General features: G+C 33.4%; 1 long non-coding RNA gene across 1 annotated transcript in view; it reads left to right on the top strand.

The window, feature by feature from the left end:
• The window catches only part of LOC115230906, a 32,406-nt gene that overhangs the window by 583 nt on the left and 21,823 nt on the right, over positions 1-10,000 (top strand). Inside the window, exon 2 of the long non-coding RNA XR_003883468.2 lies at positions 5,736-5,793. This is a non-coding gene — a long non-coding RNA (uncharacterized LOC115230906). The remainder of the gene's footprint in view (positions 1-5,735; positions 5,794-10,000) is intronic.

The following is a 10,000-nucleotide window of genomic DNA, read 5'->3' as shown; positions in this document are numbered from 1 at the left end:
ACTGACTCCGTCTCTCTCTTGTATTCCCAGCCTTTCTTCTTTCCCTTCATCTCTTCCCTATTTTTCTCTGTCGTTCTCTCACCCTGCAGTCTTTCTCCTCTGCCTGCTGCTGTCGCGTGACCAACTGCCAGTACCCCTCTTTCTTCCCTTCTTACACTGGTCCTGTAGCTGAACAGTCGCAAATTTTCTGTCGCTATGTTCACCATCTTCCAAGACATTTTCTAAGCGTTACCTCCTCTCCTCGGTCCCAAGGCCCTATTTTGTTTGCGAATTAGAAAACATATTTAAATGATTAAATGTTCACAAAATTCAATATTATCAGAAAATGATGGGCGAAGTATATAAAAGATGTAGATCACCAAAAGTTCAGTCATACTGATTTAAGAGAGAAACAGATAAAGAAAGAAGAGAGTAAGCAAAAGGGATTTTGTTACAGTTTCTTTCATCTTGCATGTGATTCTTTTTACCGTCGCGTAGAGGGTTTTTCGCCTGTAACGGACTGCTTTGGAATCAGTGTATCTATAATCTTTTCTGTGAAAGGATATAATTTTTGATTCGTTATAATTCTTATTCTTATTCTTTCTGGAGACCAAGTTTGACATTCTGCCTGGTTGTCTTGCCTGTGGGGAATGGTCATGAAACGTTCCTGTTGTTTGATTCTCTTACCGAGTCAGTCTGTTTATTTTCTTGAGGGTCCAGTTCTGATCGGAGGTAAAATTTCATTGATCTAGTGATAGGTTATTGCATGGTGATTTGGAGTTGCGGTTTCGAAAGCCGAAAGGAAGTTACATGCCGATCGGTTGAGATTCTCCAACAAAGTAGATGAAATATGCTTTGTAATTTGTGTGTGTGTGTGTTAATATTTTTATTTAAGAAAAATAGTAATAGTAGTAAAATAAGGTGATGATAATAATACTTTCGACTGTAGGCACACGGTCTCGAATTTGTGGGGAAGAGATTAGTCGGTTACACCGACTCCAGTGTTTTTACTGGTACTTAATTTATCGACCCTCAAAAGGATGAAAAGCAAAGTCGACTCGGTGGAATTTGAAATCCGAACGAAGCGACGCGCTTACGATTCTGCCAGTTCGCCGCCTAAAAGATAATAATAAAAGAAAGTATACAAAAATGTTAAAATATGAAATTTAATAAAAATGAAAATGAATAATAGTAAATAATTAATATTGATAAAAATTAATAATTATAAAACTTAAAATATTCAGGCTAAGATAATAGTAGTCTATAGTATAAGATGTATAGAGGGATGATACAGTAACAAGACAACGACATACGCAGGGGAAACGGCACGAAGCATAGGAGAGCGGGTAAATGGGCATTGGAGAGAACTTAAGGAAGGTAAAAGCTCATCGATTCTGTACCAACACGCCGAGCAGGAACACGGGGGATCAATCAACAACAGAGATGTTAAAATCTTGTCTACGCATAGAACAGATGCAACATTCAGACAAATTACGGAAGCTACACACATAATAGAAGATAAACCTAGCCTGAATAGGTAACTGGAATGGAACACTAGCACACACCACAACATATGACAGTAGAGGATCCCCATAAACTGGTTACAATATAAACAAAAACAAAAACATAATGAATAAAATACACAGATAAATAAACAAATAGAAATAAATAACTATATAATCTCTTTATTAAATTTAAAAGATTTTTTTTTATTTTTTAAATTTTTAAATTTTTGAAATGTTTTTAAATGTTTTATTATTATTATTATTAGTATTGTTGTTATACATACATACATACAATCATACGTAATGATAATAATAATATGTGGATTTAAACACATGAACAAAATAAGAATAAACAAAAACAAATTACACGAACGTATATAAACAGAAGATACAAATATTGCAGGCATCTTCCCACATACACACACTATATAAACATAGACGCACATAGAGATATAAGCATGCGCAAATGAAGACACATACAATAGAAACACAAAATGGCTGACGGTTAGTAACGAGAGACACAAATAAGAAAGAAGAAAACAAAAGACCACTGCATCGGTCACAGGAGTGTGACGAAAGAACTCTGGCCGAAATAAGATTAAGATTAATGTAAAAAATAAATAACACTGAAGCAAAGTAACACCAAGTATATAGTGCGTGTGTTTTTATTGGCTAAACTGGCAAAATGACCATTCCGAAATATAACAATATTATTATTATTATTATTATTATTATTATTATTATTGTGAAAACTCACAGTAGCTTATATGATATGATGGAAAGTGTCAGTTGTCCACAATAGTGTAGTGGAGTATATAAGGCTCATTTCGACGGTGTTAAAACAACTTAATCATAGACAGGCGAGATAACTCACCCTCATTCCCATTTTGGAATGATGGATATCGGTGTTTCGCCATTTTTGAAGCTTTTCAACATTATATACCTGTCTGGGCGCGATGGCAAAACGATTTCTTCTACTAAGGCCTCGGACCGACCAAAGCCTTGTGAGTGGACTTGGTAGAGGGAAACCAAAGGAAGACCGTCGTATATTATGTATATGTGTATGTGTGTGTCTTCGTGTCTGTATTTTTCCTTCCACTATCGTCTCACAACCGACGTTGGTGTGTTTACGTTCCCGTAACTTACCGGTTCGCTGATAGACCTATAGAATAAGTACTAGACTTACAAAGAATGAGTCCCGGAGTTGATTTCCTCAACTAAAATTCTTTAAGGTAGCCTTAAATAATGGAAATCCACCCCTCCAAAATATATAGATAATAGCAAAAATAAATTAGGGAAAATATGTAGTTGTAGAAAAATCGATTTATGCCCACTTGAATGATTCTGTCTCCATAAAAATGTAGTATACGGATGTACAGTAGTATCAGATAAGTATCAGACTGGAACATATATAGTTAGTACTGTTGTATTTAAAAAAAAAGTTATAGAACGCATTTAAATTCATTTACTAACATTAAATATAAAAATTCTACTACTCTACCCTCATATATACATAATTTAAGGAATAAGAGCATATATACTAGCAAGCGGCCTCCCCTATAATGCTATAGGTTACAAATGTACTTTATGCATTAGAGAATCATACATTATTCTAAAATATTGCAATTCGGGCATATTAAATAAATTGTCTGATACCATTCATTCATGAACCCATACATTTCACTCATCTTTCATGGAACTCTATAAGACGAGTTACAAGGAATTAAGTATTTGGCAGTCCTGCTTCTTCTGCTATTAGTAATTGATTATTCTCGGAATTTATTGGAAAATCGATTGTTTTTTAAACTTCACCCATCATCCTACACTGGAAGTTTCCTTTTGTATATAAGCGTGAATCATCGTAAAAGTGGTCAGTATCTGATAGAGTAACCGACGACCAACGTAATGTAACCAGAAATTTCCTTCCTTTCTTTTCTTTTCTCTTACATATCTTCAAACTTGATTAATTATCTATTTATTTATCCCTAGTAAAGGGGACATGTCAGTGTGAATCGAAAGGATTCATACCTGCTGACTAATGGACTCCAAAAACGGCCTTCGAATTGCTTCATATTGATGTTATAAACCTCTGTACATCATTTCTTCGGAACTCTTCTAAAATTTTAAATCTATAATTAGGATTTCTAACTACTGTCGATGTATCTTATAACTATTAATCCTTGTTTCAACGTCCTTTAACCTTAAATTTGATATATGTTATATCTGTGTATGTAGTTATGTATTTATTATGTTGATGTAAATCATAAATATGAAATGATTATTTCAATTTTTGTCTCTTCTTATACCAAGTTATACATCTCGGTTTCCACCTTAGCACTTCCAAGCAATCGAGTAAAAAATCTTTTTCGAAAGAAAAATAAGCAATATTATTTCTAGCCGAAATCAGATCGCCATGTTGATTCGCTAGCCTCTGCACGCATTTTTTTTCTCTCCTTCTTTCTGTGTTTCTTCTCTGTGTATCTTTCTGTTGAAGAGCGTAGGCTCGAAACGTTAAAGACTTGTTTTATTTATGTTTCCTGAGCGCCATACTAATACAATTGTTTGTTTGTATTCCACCTGCCTTCGTCTTTTGTTTATTTCCGTAAACCTGCCTTCGTCTTTTGTCTATTTTCATAAAGCTTCCGTTATATATATATATATATATATATATATTATATATATATATATATATATATATATATTATATATATATATTGGTATAGGTAATATGGTGATATTGGATTTTATATTCTATTTGAAGTAAAGTATTTTCCTTTGTTGATGTAATGTAACCATGAAGGTGTGATGTTTGCTTTAAAGTTACAAGAGATCCAACAATTTTAGTGGCTCTGATTGTTTCTTTGTTTCTGTTGTTTCTTTTATACTTCACTCTTTCATAGTTTCTGTTGACGACTTTGACCATTATGAACTAGATTTGATAATATATCTTCAGTTCTAAAAAAATCAATTTTCTGGACATTTGAAATTATTATTTAGTCTCGAAAATATTTATCAGATATTTATAAATATATGATATTAATTCTAACTTAGGCATTAGTCAGAGCCTTTTGTATTGAAGAAATGAAATGACGTTATAACGATAAGGAAAAGGAAATATTGAATCGGAAACTACAAAGGGGATTCCTGTAGATATAAAGGGAAAAGCGAAAACATTTTGGTTCCAACAAAAGCGATGCTCAAGTAAATCCGTGCAAACTAAGAACAATGTAAAGTGTGTTACCACCGTGTATTTAGTGTAGCTTTGAAATTTGCCCCATAAACGCTAAGTATCTCCACCAAATACATACAGTCAATTCAGAAATGTTTAACCTATCAGTTTATCTCTTCTAATGTTACTGTTTGTTTGTGTCTTAATATACATCTGAAGAAAATGTAGTGGATTAGCAGAATTATAAAACGGTCAAACAAAATACCTTATGGTAATTGTTGAAATTCGAGGTCTTATTTTATGTAAGAAATCATACATTGAAGCAGAAGTTTTTCTAGAGATGTGAATTAAATTAAGCAGATTTACTGTCTTTTACAGTTCATCAGATCTCACACACCCACACATCCCACAAAACCGAGACAAATGGCAGAAGGCTATATATCAAAACACAATCAAAATTGTACCAATTAAATGCCATTTGAAAATTGTAGAAATGTGATGCCTTGATATTAATTACATGAGTATTTACACCCCATACTTTATGCGTAAATGTACCTTATGCTGAAATGAAGTCTATGAACTATATTTTCAGCAGCTTGTAATAAAAATCAAACTGACGAGTTTTACTGTCTGAGCACTTCGTCAAGATTTGCTGACCTCTCTTTTGAAATAAAATTGTTCAAAGCTACTTATTGAAATGTATTCCTAATTTCACAACAGGTCTAAATACACATAGATATTACTCCATAAATTTAGTCATAATCCTCACTGACCCCTTCTACCTTCTCCTCATATGTTCTTAGCTTTTCTCTCCGCCTTTGTTCACCAGACCCTGACCATTCCTCTAGCCTCATTCTGACTCATTCTGACCTTAACTCCCTCTTGGTTATCCTTCTCATCACCTCCTATATTAGTCTTTCAGTAATATTCCATTGTTTCTTGCTCCCAACCCATGCAACACTATCACTTTTCTCCTTTTCTTAACTTTTAGATGAAGTTCAAATGTCCAGAATGTTAACTACACTCCATATGACAAACAACTTTCTCTAATCTTAAACTTTCTTCTTGGTTCATTTTTGTAGATCACTATCTTTTGAATCATCGGCTGAAGAAGACAGTTATAGTGACGAAGAATCCCAAGTAATTTAATGTTTTTCATTTTTTCTTTATTACTTCTGTTTGCACGAATTATGACCAATGTGTGTTTTGGAATTTCATCAAAGACTCTGTTTTAACAGCAACCTTATAAATTTTGCTTATGAATATCTTAATACATTTTCCAGTATACCAATGTACAGCTGATTATTATTTTTCACATATGTGGAACAGCAAATTTTCTTTATTAGTAGTGATAACTACTATATTACGCAATGGTTGAACCAGCTACTGACTTTTTTTGTATAATTAGGGTAAATTAGAACTTATATATATTTTTTTTTTCTCACGTGATCACGTGACCGACCAGGCTTTCAGATGTTGCTACACATCGCTGGTCACAATGCGCTTTGCATTGATTTTACCTTCAAATGACGCCACCCCGCTGGCTAAATGAGCAGGCCAACAGAAGAAAGTTGCGGCGAAAGCGTACAGCAGGGATCGCCACCACCCGCTGCCGGTGTTTTCGCTGAATAAATACTCACAACGCCTGATCTGGGAATCGAAAACGCGAGTCCGCTTCCCTAACCACTGGGCCATTGCGCCTCCACACACACACAAACACACACACACACACATATATATATTGCCTTTAGCCCTGTTTTCCATGTCTATAGGTGCATATAGACGTGGGAATGAACTTTTTTGTGCGCGCGCGCGTGTGTGGGGGGTTGTATATATATATATATATATATATAAAGTTATAATAATAATATTAGGGAATAAATCCAAACTTACAGGAAAAAATTAGATTTAGGATTAAATCCAATTTTATAGTATAAATATATTATATTATATTATAAATTAGAGATAAAACCACTATTAGGCAAATCAAACAGTGAAACGCATAAGCCATTACATAAAATTAATTAAAAAATATAAAATTTAAAATTTCAAAGAATTATTTAAATAATTTAAACTTATAAATTCCAAATATATATATATACAAATAGGCGAGAAAGATATGCCATAATATACATCTGGAAGATCCTGGAAGGAATTGTCCCAAACTTTGGCATCGAGAGTTACACAAATGCCAGAACTGGGCGCCACTGCATGGTGCCAAGGACTCCGAATTTGCCATCAAGATGTAGGACAAGATACTGTGATAGCCTGGGCTTCCGAGGCCCACAGCTCTTCAATATCCTCCCGAAGAACCTGAGGGACCTCCATGGGGTGGATGCGGATGTCTTTAAAGTCCACTGGATCTCTTCCTGTCAGGTGTCCAGGATGAACCAACTTTACGGCAGGAGGTGCAGATGAGGGAAGCTACATCAAACTCTCTCATGCACCAAATGGCAGTTGCTAAAATGCATTCATGAGGTAAAATCATGTAGCAACACCAAATGGCGGTGCCCCAGCATGGCCACAGCTCAAGAGCTGAAACTGGAAAACATAACCATAAGCATAAATATATTTATATGTATGTATATTTTTATATTTATATATTATTTTATTTATAAATTTATTTATTTATTAATTTTTTAAAAAATTATTATATAAATATCAAAAGTATTAAAAGTTTAATAAAAGATAAAGAGTAAAACACTACGATCGTTTCATGGCTGTACGAATTCGAATAACAATAATTTAAATTCAATTAATAATTCGAATTATGGTTACAGTCAATCTTCAGGTTAATTGAAATATTTAAAATAATCAGAAATAGTAAACAATATTTTTAAATATAAATAAATAATAATTTTACTTATAATAATCTCTATTTTCAACTAGAAACTTAAAACTTACGATTATGATTACAATCAAAATCGATTATATGTTAAATATTAATTTTAATTTTTTAGGTAAGAACCCACCAATAATCTTATATCGGTAATAGTCTATACCTAATTACATAAATTTTTAAAAAAATGACTTTATATATAAATTATCAATGAAAATATATAAATGTATATATATATAATAATTAAGATCTAAAATAATCTCTATAAATAAATATAATGCACATATAATAAAGACCTAATAAATTAATTTTTCATATTTAAAGATGAAATAGCTAATTTCAAAAATACAACAACAAACTTAAACGAACTTTCGGAAATCTATATTTAAAATACTTACTGAAATAATCAATTCGTAGTTATATAGTATCGAATAAATACTATAAATACTATAAATATATTTATCAATGGGAATAAAACTAGCAAATGTTAAATATTAATTTTAATTTTTATGTATTAATTTTTAAGGTAAGAAACCCACCAATAATCTAATATCAGTAATAGTCAATATCTAATTTAGCCCTAGGAAGCATCGACGCTTCCTAGGGCTAAATAGCGGTAATGTGATTTCCTTTATGGGATACCATCACTGCTTATATCTCTCTGAGATATTTAGAAATTTAATATTTCGATTTTTTGTGATCAGTGGATTTATTTCACTGGAATTATATATGTTCACAAGATCTAGACAGGTATCTGCAGCTAGCAAATCATGCTACTCCAGGTTTTGTTGTTTTTTGAGAGAAGCTAATCGAAGATGCGTACGAAGCCGACGTTTGGTGGTAAAAGAAAAATTGGAAATCAAGAGCTACGCGGAAGCGACAGTGGAAGACCCGGAAAAAGAGAAATTAAGAAGCCTAACACCGAAGTCGTTGAATTGGGACCCTGAAAAGATGAAGAGATACATGAGCAAAGTAGAAAGAGAAGCAACGAATGTGAAGCTTATAATGTCGGAGGAGAAAAAGAAAATGTTAAGGAATTCAACAATAGCATACAGAACATTCTCCAACGAATCCAGGAGGATTGAAATAGCACCTGAATTTCAAATAGAAGCAATGGTATAGTGCTGTATGGTTATAGTGTTTTTTTTATAAATAGAGGAAGCCAATACGGCAAGGTAAATGTTATATTTGAAAATGTGGAGGCGGCAAAGAGGAACGACCAAGTGATAGAAGGAAATAGGTGGACTCTCATACCCGACAAACCAGGAAAATGTTAGTGAAAATTAGAGTTGGAAGAATCCCACCCATAATAGAGCCTGAATGGGTAATAGTGGGAATCTTCAGAGAGTATTTGAAGAGAGGAAATACAAAGTTGAACGTACTAACAGTGAGCAAAACAATGCTTGAATTTTGGGGGTTATGAAATTGAATTACCGACCGGTGAAAAGTTAGATATTGTGCTGCAGGGAAGACCCCCAAAATGCTACTTGTGTGGCATAAGGGGGCATATGCGAAGGAAATGCCCGAATACAGAAGTAGAGAAAAGGTTGGAAACAATTGTGGAAGAAAATGCAGCCGACGAAATGAAGAGGGGGAACAATAATAGAACTAATATGGTGAAGAGCAGGAAGAGAGAACGTAAAAAGTCACCAACTTTAAAAGAAACGAAAAAAGTAAAGGAATAGCAGAGAATATAACATATCAGAACTGTAACACTGAAGAACCAACTATAGAAGAGATAGAGAGAGCGATGGAACTGCAAAACGAAGACAAAACAGAGCGAGAAAATCTAGAGTTCTTTAAGCTCAAAGATAAAGAAGAACAGACGGAAGAGAAGTATTTGAAAAACTCACCAACTTTAGAAAAAATGGAAACGGATAGAGGAATGGCAGATAATATTAATTAGAATGGTAACACTGAGGAACCAACTATAGAAGAGATATTGAGAGCGATGGAACTGCAAAACGAAGAAGTATATGGCGAGGAAATCTAAAGTTGTTTAAGCTCAAAGATAAAGAACAACAGATGGAAGAGACGTATTTGCAGCCGGGAGAAATTACAGATACACAAACGGAGGAAGATGTGAACGAAGCGGTAGACTCGAGAAGGAGAACACAAGAAAAGAAAGAGAACGAGAGGAAGAAGAAATGTCGTGTAAAGTATAAATGTGGTAAAAAACGCAGACGGTAATATAATTACGAGCGTAATGCAATTAATGTTTAAAAAGAACTGTGAATTGAACTGTAAATGAACTGAGAATTGAACTTGTGTTTTGTGAAATTGTAAAAAAAAGAAAAAATGTAATACTTGGAAAAAAAAAAGATAAAATAGAAAAGGAAAATAGAAAGACTAATGTGAACAATTAATGATACATTTTATACGATAATGATACGAAGACCATTGTGGTTTCGCTTCACAGTGAGACACGATGGTATTGAGAATTAATGTGAAAAGTTCAGAGTTCGTCTCGCAGCGGAAGTAAGTCGAAGCGTCTCATTCTCATTATTT

Source organism: Octopus sinensis, unplaced genomic scaffold, assembly GCF_006345805.1.
Source record: "Octopus sinensis unplaced genomic scaffold, ASM634580v1 Contig16743, whole genome shotgun sequence".
NCBI classification, from domain to species: domain Eukaryota; kingdom Metazoa; phylum Mollusca; class Cephalopoda; order Octopoda; family Octopodidae; genus Octopus; species Octopus sinensis.
This window is presented reverse-complemented; position numbering and strand designations above follow the sequence as displayed.